This window comes from Somniosus microcephalus, chromosome 12, assembly GCF_052327205.1.
Source record: "Somniosus microcephalus isolate GS21.2 chromosome 12, FLI_Smic_1.0, whole genome shotgun sequence".
In the NCBI taxonomy this organism is placed as follows: domain Eukaryota; kingdom Metazoa; phylum Chordata; class Chondrichthyes; order Squaliformes; family Somniosidae; genus Somniosus; species Somniosus microcephalus.
In genome coordinates this window covers 92251366-92270872 of record NC_140998.1, presented here as the reverse complement: position 1 = coordinate 92270872, position 19507 = coordinate 92251366, and the positions used below count along the sequence as shown (strand labels likewise).

The window sequence follows — 19507 nt, the reverse complement described above, 5'->3', positions numbered from 1 at the left end:
TATGGATTGTCTCTTATTCCTGGTACATTTTTGACAGGATAACAACAACAAGATCACCAATACAACGCCTTGTACGACAACCAATACATGTGATATTATCCTTATCCAGGGGTGTATTTGCACATTGAGTCCAGCATTCCAAAACTTAGTATACCAAGGCCGACTAGCCAACATTTCTTCAGTGTCCTTTTGTAGCTTATCTATTTCTTCCATCAAAATTAAATACTTTTGTCTCTGCTTCTGAATGTTATGCTCCAGTTGTGTCTGTTCTTCATTCTGTTCAGGTATCAGTTTTCCATGTGTCCTTATTGCCTTTGTATACCCTTCTCGGATAGTGTCCGTCACTGTCCCATTAATGGTTTCCTCTTTTAGTTCAGGATATATGATATACCCATTTATATGTGTTTATTCTAGTGGGGTAAAGCAGAAGTCAGTATCCGTGATGGCACAGGAGGTGGTCCCTCCCTTATTCGTAACTGTCATATTGGGTGCCTTGGTGCTCACACACCATTCTCCATTCCCCCGCGGGGCGGCGGTGCCTTGGTGCTCACACACCATTCTCCATTCCCCCGCGGGGCGGCGGTGCCTTGGTGCTCACACACCATTCTCCATTCCCCCGTGGGGCGGCGGGTGCTCACACACCATTTTCCATTCCCCCGTGGGGCGGCGGGTGCTCACACACCATTCTCCATTCCCCCGCGGGGCGGCGGGCGCTCACACACCATTCTCCATTCCCCCGTGGGGCGGCGGGTGCTCACACACCATTCTCCATTCCCCCGTTGGGCGGCGGGTGCTCACACATCATTCTCCATTCCCCCCGCGGTGCCTTGGTGCTCACACACCATTCTCCATTCCCCCACGGGGCGGCGGGTGCTCACACACCATTCTCCATTCCCCCACGGGGCGGCGGGTGCTCACACATCATTCTCCATTCCCCCCGCGGTGCCTTGGTGCTCACACACCATTCTCCATTCCCCCACGGGGCGGCGGGTGCTCACACACCATTCTCCATTCCCCGCGGGGCAGCGGTGCCTTGGTGCTCACACACCATTCTCCATTCCCCCGTGGGGCGGCGGTGCCTTGGTGCTCACACACCATTCTCCATTCCCCCGTGGGGCGGCGGGTGCTCACACACCATTCTCCATTCCCCCGTTGGGCGGCGGGTGCTCACACACCATTCTCCATTCCCCCGTTGGGCGGCGGGTGCTCACACAACATTCTCCATTCCCCATGGGGCGGCGGTGCCTTGGTGCCCACACACCATTCTCCATTCCCCGCGGGGCAGCAGTGCCTTGGTGCTCACACACCATTCTCCATTCCCCCGTTGGGCGGCGGGTGCTCACACAACATTCTCCATTCCCCATGGGGCGGCGGTGCCTTGGTGCCCACACACCATTCTCCATTCCCCGCGGGGCAGCGGTGCCTTGGTGCCCACACACCATTCTCCATTCCCCGCGGGGCAGCGGTGCCTTGGTGCTCACACACCATTCTCCATTCCCCCGTGGGGCGGTGGTGCCTTGGTGCTCACGAACCATTCTCCATTCCCCCGCGGGGCGGCGGTGCCTTGCTGCTCACACACCATTCTCCATTCCCCCGCGGTGCCTTGGTGTTCACACACCATTCTCCATTCCCCCGCGGGCCGGCGGGTGCTCACACACTGTTCTACATTCCCCTGTGGGGCGGCGGGTGCTCACACACCATTCTCCATTCCCCTGTGGGGCGGCGGGTGCTCACACACCATTCTCCATTCCCCCGCGGGGCGGCGGTGCTCACACTCCATTCTCCATTCCCCACGGGGCGGTAGGGGCTCACACACCATTCTCCATTCCCCACGGGGCGGTAGGTGCTCACACACCATTCTCCATTCCCCTGCGGGGCGGCGGTGCCTTGGTGCTCACACACCATTCTCCATTCCCCGTGGGGCGGCGGTGCCTTGGTGCTCACACAACATTCTCCATTCCCCCGTGGGGTGGCGGGTGCTCACACACCATTCTCCATTCCCCCGCGGGGCGGCGGTGCTCACACTCCATTCTCCATTCCCCACGGGGCGGTAGGGGCTCACACACCATTCTCCATTCCCCACGGGGCGGTAGGTGCTCACACACCATTCTCCATTCCCCTGCGGGGCGGCGGTGCCTTGGTGCTCACACACCATTCTCCGTTCCCCACGGGGCGGCGGAGCCTTGGTGCTCACACACCATTCTCCATTCCCCGCGGGGCGGCGGTGCCTTGGTGCTCACACACCATTCTCCATTCCCCGTGGGGCGGCGGTGCCTTGGTGCTCACACAACATTCTCCATTCCCCCGTGGGGTGGCGGGTGCTCACACACCATTCTCCATTCCCCCGTTGGGCGGCGGGTGCTCACACACCATTCTCCATTCCCCACGGGGCGACGGCGCCTTGGTGCTCACACACCATTCTCCATTCCCCCGCGGGGCGGCGGTGCCTTGGTGCTCACACACCATTCTCCATTCCCCGCGGGGCAGCGGTGCCTTGGTGCTCACACACCATTCTCCATTCCCCGCGGGGCAGCGGTGCCTTGGTGCTCACACACCATTCTCCATTCCCCGCGGGGCGACGGCGCCTTGGTGCTCACACACCATTCTCCATTCCCCCGTGGGGCGGCGGTGCCTTGCTGCTCACACACCATTCTCCATTCCCCTGTGGGGCGGCGGGTGCTCACCCACCATTCTCCATTCCCCCGCGGGGCGGCGGGTGCTCACACACTGTTCTACATTCCCCTGCGGGGCGGCGGGTGCTCACACACCATTCTCCATTCCCCACGGGGTGGTAGGTGCTCACACACCATTCTCCATTCCCCTGCGGGGCGGCGGGTGCTCACACACCATTCTCCATTCCCCCACGGTGCCTTGGTGTTCACACACCATTTTCCATTCCCCCGCGGGGCAGCGGGTGCTCACCCACCATTCTCCATTCCCCGCGGGGCGGCAGGTGCTCACCCACCATTCTCCATTCCCCGCGGGGCGGTGGGTGCTCACACACCATTCTCCATTCCCCCGCGGGGCGGCGGGTGCTCACACACCATTCTCCATTCCCCGCGGGGCGGCAGGTGCTCACACACCATTCTCCATTCCCCACGGCGCGGTAGGTGCTCACACACCATTCTCCATTCCCCGTGGGGTGGCGGGTGCTCACACACCATTCTCCATTCCCCACGGCGCGGTAGGTGCTCACACACCATTCTCCATTCCCCTGCGGGGCGGCGGGTGCTCACACACCATTCTCCATTTCCCTGCGGGGCGGCGGTGCTCACACTCCATTCTCCATTCCCCACAGGGCGGTAGGTGCTCACACACGATTCTCCATTCCCCCGCGGGGCGGCGGGTGCTCACACACCATTCTCCATTCCCCTGCGGGGTGGCGGGTGCTCACACACCATTCTCCATTTCCCTGCGGGGCGGCGGTGCTCACACTCCATTCTCCATTCCCCACGGGGCGGTAGGTGCTCACACACCATCCTCCATTCCCCCGCGGGGCGGCAGGTGCTCATACACCATTCTCCATTCCCCGCGGGGCGGCAGGTGCTCACCCACCATTCTCCATTCCCCCGCGGGGCGGCAGGTGCTCACACACCATTCTCCATTCCCCCGCGGGGCGGCGGGTGCTCACACACCATTCTCCATTCCCCGCGGGGCGGCAGGTGCTCACACATCATTCTCCATTCCCCCCGCGGTGCTTTGGTGCTCACACACCATTCTCCATTCCCCCGCGGGGCGGCGGGTGCTCACACACCATTCTCCATTCCCCGCGGGGCGGCGGTGCCTTGGTGCTCACACAACATTCTCCATTCCCCCGTGGGGCGGCGGTGCCTTGGTGCTCACACACCATTCAACATTCCCCCGCGGAGCGGCGGTGCCTTGGTGCTCACACACCATTCTCCATTCCCCCGCGGTGCCTTGGTGTTCACACACCATTCTCCATTACCCCGTGGGGCGGCGGGTGCTCACCCACCGTTCTCCATTCCCCCGCAGGCCGGCGGTGCTCATCCACCATTCTCCATTCCCCCGCGGGGCGGCGGGTGCTCACACACCATTCTCCATTCCCCGCGGGGCTGTAGGTGCTCACACACCATTCTCCATTCCCCACGGGGCGGTAGGTGCTCACACACCATTCTCCATTCCCCTGCGGGGCGGCGGGTGCTCACACACCATTCTCCATTCCCCTGCGGGGCGGCGGGTGCTCACACACCATTCTCCATTCCCCACGACGCGGTAGGTGCTCACACACCATTCTCCATTCCCCTGCGGGGCGGCGGGTGCTCACACACCATTCTCCATTCCCCACGGGGCGGTAGGTGCTCACACACCATTCTCCATTCCCCACGGGGCGGTAGGTGCTCACACACCATTCTCCATTCCCCACGGGGCGGTAGGTGCTCACACACCATTCTCCATTCCCCACGGGGCGGTAGGTGCTCAAACACCATTCTCCATTCCCCTGCGGGGCGGCGGGTCCTCACACACCATTCTCCATTCCCCCGCGGTGCCTTGGTGTTCACACACCATTTTCCATTCCCCCGCGGGGCGGCGGGTGCTCACCCACCATTCTCCATTCCCCCACGGGGCGGCGGGTGCTCACACACCATTCTCCATTCCCCTGTGGGGCGGCGGTGCTCACACAGCATTCTCCATTCCCCACGGGGCGGCAGGTGCTCACACACCATTCTCCATTCCCCTGTGGGGCGGCGGGTGCTCACACACCATTCTCCATTCCCCCGCGGGGCGGCGGGTGCTCACACACCATTCTCCATTCCCCTGCGGGGCGGCGGTGCTCACACACCATTCTCCATTCCCCACGGGGCGGCAGGTGCTCACACACCATTCTCCATTCCCCTGCGGGGCGGCGGGTGCTCACACACCATTCTCCATTCCCCACGGGGCGGTTGGTGCTCACACACCATTCTCCATTTCCCCGTGGGGCGGCAGGTGCTCACACACCATCCTCCATTCCCCCCGCGGTGCCTTGGTGCTCACACACCATTCTCCATTCCCCCGCGGGGCGGCGGTGCCTTGCTGCTCACACACCATTCTCCATTCCCCCGCGGTGCCTTGGTGTTCACACACCATTCTCCATTCCCCCACGGGGCGGTGGGTGCTCACACACCATTCTCCATTCCACCACGGTGCCTTGGTGTTCACACACCATTCTCCATTCCCCCACGGGGCGGTTGGTGCTCACACACCATTCTCCATTCCCCCGCGGGGCGGCAGGTGCTCACACACCATTCTCCATTCCCCATGGGGCGGTAGGTGCTCACACACCATTCTCCATTCCCCTGTGGGGCGGCGGGTGCTCACACACCATTCTCCATTCCCCACGACGCGGTAGGTGCTCACACACCATTCTCCATTCCCCACGGGGCGGCAGGTGCTCACACACCATTCTCCATTCCCCACGGGGCGGCGGGTGCTCACACACCATTCTCCATTCCCCACGGGGCGGCAGGTGCTCACACACCATTCTCCATTCCCCTGCGGGGCGGCGGGTGCTCACACACCATTCTCCATTCCCCCGCGGGGCGGCGGGTGTTCACACACCATTTTCCATTCCCCCGCGGGGCGGCGGGTGCTCACCCACCATTCTCCATTCCCCCGCGGGGCGGCGGGTGCTCACACACCATTCTCCATTCCCCCGCAGGGCGGCAGGTGCTCACACACCATTCTCCATTCCCCATGGGGCGGTAGGTGCTCACACACCATTCTCCATTCCCCTGTGGGGCGGCGGGTGCTCACACACCATTCTCCATTCCCCACGACGCGGTAGGTGCTCACACACCATTCTCCATTCCCCACGGGGCGGCAGGTGCTCACACACCATTCTCCATTCCCCACGGGGCGGCGGGTGCTCACACACCATTCTCCATTCCCCACGGGGCGGCAGGTGCTCACACAGCATTCTCCATTCCCCACGGGGCGGCAGGTGCTCACACACCATTCTCCATTCCCCCGCGGGGCGGTAGGTGCTCACACACCATTCTCCATTCCCCTGTGGGGCGGCGGGTGCTCACACACCATTCTCCATTCCCCTGCGGGGCGGCGGGTGCTCACACACCATTCTCCATTCCCCTGTGGGGCGGCGGGTGCTCACACATCATTCTCCATTCCCCGTGGGGCGGCGGTGCTCACACACCATTCTCCTTTCCCCACGGGGCGGCAGGTGCTCACACACCATTCTCCATTCCCCACGGGGCGGCGGGTGCTCACACACCATTCTCCATTCCCCGCGGGGCGGCGGTGCCTTGGTGCTCACACACCATTCTCCATTCCCCGCGGGGCGGCGGGTGCTCACACATCATTCTCCATTCCCCCCGCGGTGCCTTGGTGCTCACACACCATTCTCCATTCCCCCGCGGGGCGGCGGGTGCTCACACACCATTCTCCATTCCCCGCGGGGCGGCGGTGCCTTGGTGCTCACATACCATTCTCCATTCCCCCGTGGGGCGGCGGTGCCTTGGTGCTCACACACCATTCTCCATTCCCCCGCGGTGCCTTGGCTTTCGCACACCATTTTCCATTCCCCCACGGGGCGGTTGGTGCTCACACACCATTCTCCATTCCCCGCGGGGCGGCAGGTGCTCACACACCATTCTCCATTCCCCACGACGCGGTAGGTGCTCACACACCATTCTCCATTCCCCTGCGGGGCGGCGGTGCTCACACACCATTCTCCATTCCCCACGGGGCGGTAGGTGCTCACACACCATTCTCCATTCCCCCGCGGGGCGGCAGGTGCTCACACACCATTCTCCATTCCCCCGCGGGGCGGCAGGTGCTCACACACCATTCTCCATTCCCCACGGGGCGGTAGGTGCTCACACACCATTCTCCATTCCCCCGCGGGGCGGCAGGTGCTCACACACCATTCTCCTTTCCCCACGGGGCGGTAGGTGCTCACCCACCATTCTCCATTCCCCTGTGGGGCGGCTGGTGCTCACACACCATTCTCCATTCCCCGCGGGGTGGCGGGTGCTCACACACCATTCCCCTTTCCCCGTGGGGCGGTGGGTGCTCACACACCATTCTCCATTCCCCGCAGGGCGGCAGGTGCTCACACACCATTCTCCATTCCCCGCGGGGTGGCGGGTGCTCACACACCATTCTCCATTCCCCGCGGTGCCTTGGTGCTCACACACCATTCTCCATTCCCCGCGGTGCCTTGGTGCTCACACACCATTCTCCATTCCCCGCGGTGCCTTGGTGCTCACACACCATTCTCCATTCCCCGCGGGGCGGCAGGTGCTCACACACCATTCTCCATTCCCCGCGGGGCGGCAGGTGCTCACACACCATTCTCCATTCCCCCGCGGTGCCTTGGTGCTCACACACCATTCTCCATTCCCCGCGGTGCCTTGGCTTTCGCACACCATTTTCCATTCCCCCGCGGGGCAGCGGGTGCTCACAGACCATTCTCCATTCCCCGCGGGGCGGCGGTGCCTGGTGCTCACACACCATTCTCCATTCCCCCGTGGGGCGGCGGTGCCTTGGTGCTCACACACCATTCTCCATTCCCCCGCGGTGCCTTGGCTTTCGCACACCATTTTCCATTCCCCCACGGGGCGGTTGGTGCTCACACACCATTCTCCATTCCCCGCGGGGCGGCAGGTACTCACACACCATTCTCCATTCCCCACGACGCGGTAGGTGCTCACACACCATTCTCCATTCCCCTGCGGGGCGGCGGTGCTCACACACCATTCTCCATTCCCCACGGGGCGGTAGGTGCTCACACACCATTCTCCATTCCCCCGCGGGGCGGCAGGTGCTCACACACCATTCTCCATTCCCCCGCGGGGTGGCAGGTGCTCACACACCATTCTCCATTCCCCACGGGGCGGTAGGTGCTCACACACCATTCTCCATTCCCCCGCGGGGCGGCAGGTGCTCACACACCATTCTCCTTTCCCCACGGGGCGGTAGGTGCTCACCCACCATTCTCCATTCCCCTGTGGGGCGGCTGGTGCTCACACACCATTCTCCATTCCCCGCGGGGTGGCGGGTGCTCACACACCATTCCCCTTTCCCCGTGGGGCGGTGGGTGCTCACACACCATTCTCCATTCCCCGCAGGGCGGCAGGTGCTCACACACCATTCTCCATTCCCCGCGGGGTGGCGGGTGCTCACACACCATTCTCCATTCCCCGCGGTGCCTTGGTGCTCACACACCATTCTCCATTCCCCGCGGTGCCTTGGTGCTCACACACCATTCTCCATTCCCCGCGGTGCCTTGGTGCTCACACACCATTCTCCATTCCCCGCGGTGCCTTGGTGCTCACACACCATTCTCCATTCCCCGCGGGGCGGCAGGTGCTCACACACCATTCTCCATTCCCCCGCGGTGCCTTGGTGCTCACACACCATTCTCCATTCCCCGCGGTGCCTTGGCTTTCGCACACCATTTTCCATTCCCCCGCGGGGCAGCGGGTGCTCACAGACCATTCTCCATTCCCCGTGGGGCGGCGGTGCCTGGTGCTCACACACCATTCTCCATTCCCCCGCAGGGCGGTGGTGCTCACACACCATTCTCCATTCCCCCGCAGGGCGGTGGTGCTCACACACCATTCTCTATTCCTCCGCGGGGCGGCGGTGCCTTGGTGCTCACACACCATTCTCCATTCCCCGCGGGGCGGCGGGTGCTCACACACCATTCTCCATTCCCCGCGGGGTGGCGGTGCTCACATTCCATTCTCCATTCCCCGCGGGGTGGCGGTGCTCACATGCCATTCTCCATTCCCCGCAGGGCGGCGGGTGCTCACACACCATTCTCCATTCCCCCGCGGTGCCTTGGTGCTCACACACCATTCTCCATTCCCCGCAGGGTGGCGGTGCCTGGTGCTCACACACCATTCTCCATTCCCCCGCGGGGCGGCAGGTGCTCACACACCATTCTCCATTCCCCCACGGGGCGGTGGGTGCTCACACACCATTCTCCATTCCCCTGTGGGGCGGCGGTTGTTTCGGAATCCCATGTCATTGGCGTGATACTCAATGTGCACCCTTCCGTTCGGCCATAATCACAGTCATCCTTGGTCATTCTTGGTGGATCTCGGCATAAAACATCTTGATTATTTCTATAATAACAATCATCTATGTTAATACCCCTCGTACTGTTGTTCTCTTTAAACATATGTCTGGACAAGTCATGGTAGCGCAAGCGAGTTTGATTCCTTATCTCCCCTATATTGTTTGTTTGGTATAAGGCACCTCCTTTTGTTACATCATACTGCGGTATTGATAGTACAAATCCTATTATATTTAAATGTCCGGTTTGGCATCTAGCTTTTGGTATCCAAGCATGACTATTCCTCCGTACCTCATATGTATGAGTCATGTTTTTATCTAAGGTCCAATTGTTAAATACATCATTCGGTATCCAATCCAGCACTTCTCCATTTTGGAGTTGCTCTAGGTTATGTTGTACTTCACTAAGTATCCATGCTCCGTACCCTGCGCAAACTATTTCCGACTGTAGTTGCTGGCTCACATCTTCCCCTGCTTTGTTTATCAAATTTATGGTTCTGGCGTGGTCCCGCAACATGTGGGCCACTTGTAGCAATTCTCCCCCTGCGCCATCACCTAACTGTGCCTGCAGTCTTTGATTATCCCCTTCCCTACCCAACAATCCTTGTATGGTTCGGGTTCGGGCAGCAACCCGATCGTCTATGGTATGCATGTCTATAGTGTTCACCGTCGCAACCCCTGCCGCGTATCCCACGCCTGCCGTTTCTAGTATCCCTCTTTTCTCTCAGTCCCCTTTTCTACCTGTCCTCCTTTACACATTAAATATCATGTCTCTTGATTCAGGGCCTTCAAGAGCTCGTAGGGTCAAGTTATTGTACAGGCTTACGGTTTCCTTTCCACAAAAGCTGGAAATGGTTATATCCGTTAGGTTTAGGAACACCATAATTATTCATTGGCGTACCCCAAAGTGTATTTTATCCTTAGTTTTCTTTATTACCAATACCCTTTCACTCCTGATCACAGCTAACGTCACTCGAGTTTCTGTAATACAGGCCTTGTTGGTTCTTTTGGCCGGCCTGCACAGTTTCTCCCATTGCTCCATAGACTTAGGTAGCAGTGGGGAAATTAAAAACCAGAGCGTGTCAGGAAGGGGCAGAAGGTATGGAGTAAAAGGTAAAGTAATAAAAAGGGCAAAAGCAGGAACTAAGTGTCACAAAACATATTTGAAAATTCTCTATCTGAATGCACGTAGCATTCGTAACAAAATAGGCGAGTTAATGGCACAAATAACTACACATGGGTATGATCTTGTGGCCATTACAGAAACATGGCTGCAGGGTGACAATGCCTGGGAATTAAACATACCAGGTTATTTAATGATCAGGAAGGACAGGCAGGAAGGAAGGGGAGGTGGGGTGGTTATGTTAATAAAGGAAGGAATCACTGTAATACAGAGAAATGATATTGGGTCAAAAGATCAGGATTATGAAACAGTTTGGGTGGAGGTAAGGAATAATAAGGGGAAAAAAACACTAGTGGGCGTAGTCTATAGGCCTCCGAACAGTGGCAACTCTGTTGGACGGAGTTTCAATCAGGAAATAGCTGAGGCTTGTAATAAGGGAACATCTATAATTATGTGGGATTTTAACTATCATATTAATTGGACAAATCAAATTGGGCAGGGCTGCCTTGAGGATGAGTTCATTGAGTGTATTAGGGATGGGTTTCTTGAGCAGTATGTAACTGAACCGACCAGGGGGCAAGCAACCTTAGATCTGGTCCTGTGTAACGAGACAGGATTAATTAAAAATGTCCTAGAAAACGATCCCCTTGGAATGAGTGACCATAACATGGTTGAATTCCATATTCAATTAGAGGGTGAGAAGGTTGGATCTCAAACAAGCGTGCTAAGCTTGAATAAAGGAGACTATGAAGGTATGAGAGCGGAATTGAGTAGAGTGGATTGGGAAAATAGATTAAAGGGTAAGACGATACATGATCAGTGGTGCACATTTAAGGAGTTATTTTACAATTTCCAAAAAATATATATTCCACTGAGAAGAAAAGGGTGTAAAAGAAAAGACAGCCATCCGAGGCGAAGTAAAGAAATTAAGGATAGTATTCGACTAAAAACAAGGGCATATAAGGTAGCCAAATCTAGTGGGAGGATAGAGGATTGGGAAAACTTTAAAAGACAGCAAAAAATAACAAAAAGATTGATTAAGAAAGGGAAGATAGATTATGAAAGTAAATTAGCAAAAAATATAAAAACAGATAGTAAGAGTTTTTATAGTTATATAAAAAGAAAAAGGGTGGCTAAAGTAAATGTTGGTCCCTTAGAGGATGAGACCGGGAAATTAATGGTGGGAAATATGGAGATGGCAAAAACACTGAATGAATATTTTATATCAGTCTTTACAGTAGAAGACACTAAGAATATCCCAACACTGGACAAACAGGGGGCTAAAGGGAGGGAGGAGTTAAACGCGATCAAAATCACTAAGGAAGTGGTACTCGGTAAAATAATGGGACTCAAGGCGGATAAATCACCTGGACCTGATGGCTTACATCCTAGGGTCTTGAGGGAAGTGACGGTCGGGATTGTGGATGCATTGGTAATAATTTTCCAATACTCCCTGGACTCGGCAAAGGTCCCGGCAGACTGGAAAACTGCTAATGTAACACCCTTATTTAAAAAGGGCAGTAGACAGAAGGCTGGAAACTATAGACCGGTTAGCCTAACATCTGTGGTAGGTAAAATTTTGGAGTCCATTATTAAGGAGACAGTAACAGGACATTTGGATAATCATAATTTAATAGGACAAAGTCAGCATGGTTTTATGAAGGGGAAGTCGTGTTTGACAAATTTGCTGGAGTTCTTTGAGGAAGTAACATATAGGGTGGATAAAGGGGAACCAGTGGACGTAGTGTATTTAGACCTCCAAAAGGCATTTGACAAGGTGCCACACAAAAGATTATTGCTTAAGATAAAAAATCACGGGATTGGGGGTAATACTCTGGCATGGATAGAGGATTGGCTATCTAACAGAAGGCAGAGAGTTGGGATAAATGGTTCATTCTCAGACTGGCAATCAGAAACTAGTGGTGTTCCGCAGGGGTCAGTGCTGGGTCCCCAACTCTTTACAATCTATATTAACGATTTGGAGGAGGGGACCGAGTGTAACATATCAAAGTTTGCAGATGATACTAAGATGGGAGGGAAAGTAGTGAGTGAGGAGGACATAAAAAACCTGCAAGGGGACATAGACAGGCTAAGTAAGTGGGCAGAGATTTGGCAGATGGAATACAATACTGGAAAGTGTGAGGTTATGCGCTTTGGCAGGAAAAATCGTAGAGCAAGTTATTATCTTAATGGCAAGAAACTGGAAAGTACTGAAGTACAAAGGGATCTGGGGGTCCTGGTGCACGAAACTCAAAAGGTTAGTCTGCAGGTGCAGCAAGTGATTAAGAAGGCCAATAGAATGTTGGCTTTCATTGCTAGGGGGATAGAATATAAAAATAGGGAGGTATTGCTTCAGTTGTACAAGGTATTGGTGAGACCGCACCTGGAATACTGCGTACAGTTTTGGTGTCCATACTTAAGAAAGGACATACTTGCTCTCGAGTCAGTACAAAGAAGGTTCACTCGGTTAATCCCGGGGATGAGGAGATGGACGTATGAGGAGAGGTTGAGTAGATTGGGACTCTACTCATTGGAGTTCAGAAGAATGAGAGGCGATCATTTTGAAACATATAAGATTGTGAAGGGGTTGGATCGGGTAGATGCGGGGAGGATGTTCCCGATGATGGGTGAAACTAAAACTAGGGGGCATAGTCTTAGAATAAGGGGCTGCTCTTTCAAAACTGAGATGAGGAGGAAGTACTTCACTCAGAGGGTGGTAGGTCCATGGAATATGCTGCCCCAAAAAGCTGTAGAAGCTACATCATTACATAAATTTAAAACAGAAATAGACAGTTTCCTAGAAGTAAAGGGAATTAAGGGTTATGGGGAGCGGGCAGGAATTTGGACATGAGTCTAGGTTCGGATCGGTCATGGCCCTGTGGGTAGCGAAGCAGGCTCAGGGGCCGTGTAGCCTGATCCTGCTCCTATTTCGTGTGTCTAATTCTGTTAGATTCAGGAGATGGTTCTGTGATAGTGGATTGGCGGTTAGGATCAGATCAGCCATGATCTTATTGAATGGCGGAGCAGGCTCGAGGGGCCGATTGGCCTACTCCTGCTCCTATTTCTTATGTTCTTATAAGGGATAAGATCCTGTAAAACATAATGGCCCAGAAATTCAGATCGAGGGCTTCCATCGGGTGTAAGCCCCTGACCTGCACTTACCTTGTGTGCTGGCCATTGAGCTGTGGGTCCCCGTGGAATTCCGATCCTGGGCCTGCTCCAACTGCCGGCGCACAGTGCTTGCATATCCCAGGGGCGCAGTTCGTTCGATGCATCCCCTGGGATCACGTGGGCCATGGAGAGCCAATCGGAGCAGGGAATGCCCATTCATAAGTTTGACAGGAAGACCTGTCAAAACTTATAAATACTACGGCACCAAAACAGCACTAAATCTTCAAATAATTTTTTTTTAAATCACATTTTTTAAATAAACTATAAATTACATGAAATAACTATTTTAAACAATAATTTAAATTTTTGAAAAAAATAATTTTATTTTCTAACGGGGCTAAAAATAAACTTACCTTGCTTTAAAGTATTTAAAAATAATAAACCTGTGGAAAAAATGTTTTAATTTTAATTAATTCACCACTTACCTTGTAAAAAGCAGGCCTCCTGCACACGCGTTCGAACTCTGAACCCCTTCTTTCAGGGGAACGGAAGTGTCGGTTTCCCGCGCATGTGCAGTGCATGCAGGAAACCGGCACTTCCATTGGGCCTACGGGTGAGTAAACCGTGCGTACTCACTCGTGGAGACCCGAAGTTCTGGGCCAATATTTCCCGGTTGTCACCAGTTAGTTAGGGTCCATGCATTTTCAACTGGGTCCAGTGTTTACATCTGCTGGTGCCCCTTATAACTACGCAAGCTCACGTGTCACTTACCATTATTACCTGATGGGGGCCGGTCCACTTTGGCGAGAACCCGGGTTTCTATGGGTTGTTTATCTTTACCATTACCTGACTGCCTACCTGGGGTATTTGGACTTTCTGTTCCTTGGTGTTGTTCTCTAAGTCTTTAATTACTTGCTGATCCCTAGCCTGTGCTTTCAGGTCATGTAATTGCTTACAGAGTTCCATCACAAACCTCCGTATTCTGTCTTTATATGGTCCTACGTCCTCACTTCCTGTGACCAGTATCTTGGGCAGTCTCATTGCTCTCCCTATCATTAACTCAAAGGGCGACAGTCCTGTAGTCCAGCTAGGGGTTGCCCTTAATTTCATCAGGACTCGGGGTAACACGTCCACCCACCCCTGTCCCGTGGGGTGGCATCTTCCTGTTCCTTAAGCATGTTCACCTCCTCGGGCCCAATTGTACATGCACCGACTTGGGCTTCATTGGTCAGATTCCCTTTCTCAGCTGCCCGCTTGACTGCCTCGTCTGTCCATGCATTGCCCTGTTGGTGTCAGTCAGTAATCTTCTTGTGTGCTTTAATTTTTATTATTGCGCACTCTTGGGGTAGGAGGGAGGCTCCCACTAATTCCTTGATTATATTCTTGTGCCTTATAGGTCCTCCTCCTGATGTCATATATCCTCGCCTACTCCAGGCTACCATGTAATCATGCACCACCCCAAAGGCATATCGACTATCTGTAATCCACCCTGTGGGATTGCTATTATTGTCTTTAACTATTGTTACTGTGCCATTGGGGGATATGAGCATTGGCTCCCATGTGGCTCTATGCACATCTGATACAGTTCTTAGCCTTTCTGTGTTAAGCAACTCCATTAGGGTATGCTGGGTATGTAGAATAATTTGTCCTGACATCACTATTGGTTCACTAACTCTGATGGCCCACACAGCGGAGTCGAGGGCAGCAATGCATCTGGACAATCCTGCAGCTACAGGCTGCTGCTTAGTGGAGTAGTACGCTACCGGCCTTTGTCTATCCCCATACACCTGAGTTACTACTGCATTGTAATGATCCTTACTGTGGTAGTTATAGATGTGGAATGGCCTATTCTGGTCTGGTAATCCCAGGGCAGGAGCACTTACGAGGGCTTGTTTAACTTTACAAATGCTGTTTCTTGGTTGGGGCCCCAGTCCACCATCTCCTGGGATGGTTTCCCCCCTTTGATCAAATCCTGTCTTGGCTGGGCCATTTCTGCATATTCTGGGATAAATTTCCAGCAATAATTAAATTGCCCTAGTACCTGCCTGACCCCTTTCACTGTTCCTGGCCTCGGCATCATTCTAATAGCCTCCTTTCTGTCTTCGGGCATTTGTCTCTTCCCTTGTGTTATTATGTATCCTAGGTAGGTTACTTTGTCCTTCCCTACTTGTACCTTTCTAGGGTTTACTTTTAGTCCCGCATTCTGTAGGGCTCCCAGTACCGTAGTCAATTGAATATTGTAGAGGGACCTGCCACTATCGGATGTTCTCGTGGAGTTATCTTATTCAATTCAGTCTACACAAATTTACACCAACCAGAATTTCACCATGGCCACAATGAAATTCTGATTTTAATAGGTTAATTAAACTCATAACTCCAATTTAATCCAGGTCAATTGTTTCAACTAACCAGTATCACTAGGAAAAGAAAGAAACCACATTAACAAAGAAACAATCACCCATGCCTTGTAAACATTCAAATTAATTTCCTTCCAGGCACATTGGCAACTGTAACTTCAAGGCTGAAGCTTATCTTTTGTAAACCAACAACAAACTTAAAACAACACACGCTTGTCCATCATTCAAGGCATGTCTTCAAAGGGTTAAACAGCTTTTAGCTCTCTGTACAAAAGAGTAGGTGGAGCTAAAACAAACAGAACAGACACTTTCAAAGACAGAAAACTTCCACACTTTTATCACACACTTCCACACAAACTGAGATTCCAGCATTCCTTTTAAGATTCCTTTCACTCAGCAAATCCTGTATTTTATATGCTTTGGACAGAAACTGATAGCATCTGTGTTGATAAAGCTTTAATTTTTTTCCTTATTGCCTTTCTTAAATTATTGGTACTCGGGTACAATTTTGGCACCCGTTTTTGGTCCAAATTTGAGTACGTCTACTCAACTCATAATATGCGTGAGCCACTAAAATGATGAGCTTTTCTTCCTTTAATTTTGTATCCTTAGCCCACCCAAGGCCATCTTGGACTGGGTATTATGTAATGAGAAAGGATTAATTAGCAATCTTGTTGTGCAAGGCCCCTTGGGTCGGAGCGATCATAATATGATAGAATTCTTCATTAAGATGGGAGTGAAGTAGTTGACTCAGAGACTAGGGTCCTGAATTTAAATAAAGGAAACTACGATGGTATGAGGTGCGAGTTGGGTAGGATTGATTGGGGAATGTCACTCAAAGGGTTGATGGTGGATAGGCAATGGCAAACATTCAAAGATCGCATGGATGAACTACAGAGTTTGTTCATCCCAGTTTAGCATAAAAAGAAAACAAAAAAGGTGACTCAACCGTGGCTAACAAGGGAAATTAGAGATAGCATAAGATCCAAGGAGAGGTCATATAAATTGGCCAGAAAAAGCAGTAAACCTGAGGATTGGGAGCAGTTTAGGATTCAACAAAGGAGGACAAAGGGATTAGTTAAGAGGGGAAAATAGAATATGAGAGTGAGCTTGCAGGGAACATAAAAACTGACTGTAAAAACTTTTATAGATATGTGAAGAGAAAAAGATTGGTGAAGTCAAGCGTAGGTCCCTTGCAGTCAAAATCAGGGGAATTTATAATGGGGAACAAAGAAATGGCAGCCCAATTAAATACATACTTTGGTTCTGTCTTCACAAAGGAGGACACAAATAACCTCCCCGAGATGTCGGGGAACATGGGGTCTAATGAAAGGGAGGAACTGAAAGAAATCAGTATTTGTAGGGAAATGGTGTTAGGGAAATTGATGGGATTGAAGGCCGATAAATCCCTAGGGCCTGATAATCTACATCCTAGGGTACTTAAGGAAGTGGCCCTAGAAATAGTAGATGCATTGCTGGTCATCTTCCAAAATCCGATACACTCTCGAACAGTACCCATAGATTGGAGGGTAGCTAATGTTACCCCACTATTCATAAAAGGTGGTAGAGAGAAAATGGGGAATTACAGACCGCTAAGCCTGACATCGGTAATGGAGAAAATGCTAGAGTCCATCATAAAAGGTGTAGTAGCAGAGCACATGGAAAACAGTGACCGGATCGGACAAAGTCAACATGGATTTACAAAGGGTAAATCGTGCTTGACTAATCTACTTGAATTTTTTGAGGATGTAACTGGTAAAATAGATAAGGGAGAACCAGTGGATGTGGTGTATTTGGACTTTCAAAAGGCGTTCGATAAGGTCCCGCATAAGAGATTACCGTGTAAAGCTAAGGCACATGGGATTGGGGGCAAGGTATTGACTTGGATAGAGAACTGGTTGGCAGACAGAAAGCAAAGAGTTGGAATAAACGGGTCTTTTTCTGAGAGGCAGGCAGTGACTAGTGGGGTACCGCAGGGATCAGTCCTTAGACCCCAGCTATTCACAACATTTATTAATGATCTAGACGAGGGAACTAGATGTAATATCTCCAAGTTTGCAGATGACACAAAGCTGGGTGGGTGTGTGCTGTGAGGAGAATGCCGAGAAACTCCAGTATGATTTGGACAGGTTGGGTGATTGGGCAGAAGCATGGCAGATGCAATATCACATGGATAAATGCAAAGTTATCCACTTTGGTGTCAAAAACAGGAAGGCAGATTATTATCTGAATGGCAATATATTGGGAGAAGGGGAAGTGCAACGAGACCTGGGTGTCCTTGGGCACCAGTCGCTGAAGGTAAGCATGTAGGTGCAGCAGGCGGTTAAGAAGGCAAATGGTATGTTGGCCTTCAAAGCGAGTGGATTCAAGTTCAGGAGCAAGGATGCCTTGCTGCAGTTGTACAGGGCCTTGGTGAGACCACACCTTGAGTATTGTGCGCAGTTTTGTTCGCCTTATCTGAGGAAGGATGTTCTTGCCATGGAGGGAGTGCAGCGAAGATTCACCAGGCTGATACCTGGGATGGCAGGAATGTCGTATGAGGAGAGATGGGGTTGATTGGGCTTATACTCGCTGGAGTTTAGAAGAATGAGAGGGATTCTCATTGAAACTTATAAAATTCTAAAAGGACTAGACAGACTAGATGCGGGAAGGATGTTCCCGATGGTCAGGGAGCCCAGAACCAGGGGTCATAGTCTAAGGATAAGGGGTAAGCCATTTAGGACAGAGATGAGGAGGAATTTCTTCACCCAGAGAGTGGTGAACCTGTGGAATTCTCTACCACAGAAGGCCGTAGAGGCCAATTCATTAAATATATTCAAGAAGGAGTTAGATATATTTATTAAGGCTAAAGGGATCAAGGGATATGGAGAGAAGGCAGGAACAGGGTACTGAATTTGGATGATCAACCATGATCTCATTAAATGGCGGAGCAGGCTCGAGGGGCCGAATGGCCTACTCCTGCTCCTATCTTCTATGTTTCTATGTTTCTGTTGTCTTTATTTTACCGGTGGGCTGTTTGGTTGCCAATCGTTTTTCACCGTTTTGTCAATCAATCTTTTATTTTTGTCCGCTAAATAGCGTGTCAGAGACCCTGCTGGCCCCCACTCGAGTTTTTCACTTCCCATTGTTAATTGTTGTCAGCGGTATCTCCCCTACTTTACTCTCGCAGAGTGAGACGGTACTTGCAACTGGAGTTGTCAGAGGTACCTCTCTTAAATACTCTCGCAGAGTGAGACTGTACTTGCAACAATTTTGTTCTGGCGATTTGTTGTCAGAGGTATGCTTAAACTTTCTGCACTACTTGCAACTCACCTATTTTATTGCTGGGGTCATGACGTTGCCCCTAGGTTACTCTTGTACTCCTTCTTGTCTGTGCTGGCCATATACGACCAATACCGGTTCGCTGCTATTGCCTCTTTTGCTGCGCTTCAGGACCTACTCTTAACCTGTAAAATGCTGGGGTCATTATGTCACCTCTAGGTAATTCATGTGCTCCTTCTTGTCTGCGCCGGTTGACTGTGACCAATACCGGTTCACTGGTATTGGCTCGTCGCCACACTTCAGGACCTACTCATAACCCGTGTCGTGCTTATTCCTCGTTTCCCGTCAGTTTGTGGTTTGCTATACTTAGTTCTTTTATACGAATTACCTCCCCTTCCATCCACAATGTAGCAGCTCTAACTTGTCGGTGGTATTTAAAAGATACTCTCCCCAACAGCTGCCACATTGTTCGGGTCAGAGAGTCTGCATCCTGCCAGCTACGCCACCTGTTGGGGTAAAGGAGAAGTCTTCCCTCCTCTCAAGCGGACCCCCTGAGATAAGGGGTCGACACTTGCCCTATAGCAACCACGAATTCACCAGGCGGACACCTTGGATA

The 19507-nt window shown here is 52.6% G+C and overlaps 1 pseudogene; it reads right to left on the bottom strand.

Annotated features, from left to right (window-relative positions):
• Positions 1-13: 13 nt before the first annotated feature.
• LOC147109401 (uncharacterized) lies at positions 14-19013 on the bottom strand (annotated as a pseudogene).
• Between the last annotated feature and the right edge of the window lie 494 nt (positions 19014-19507).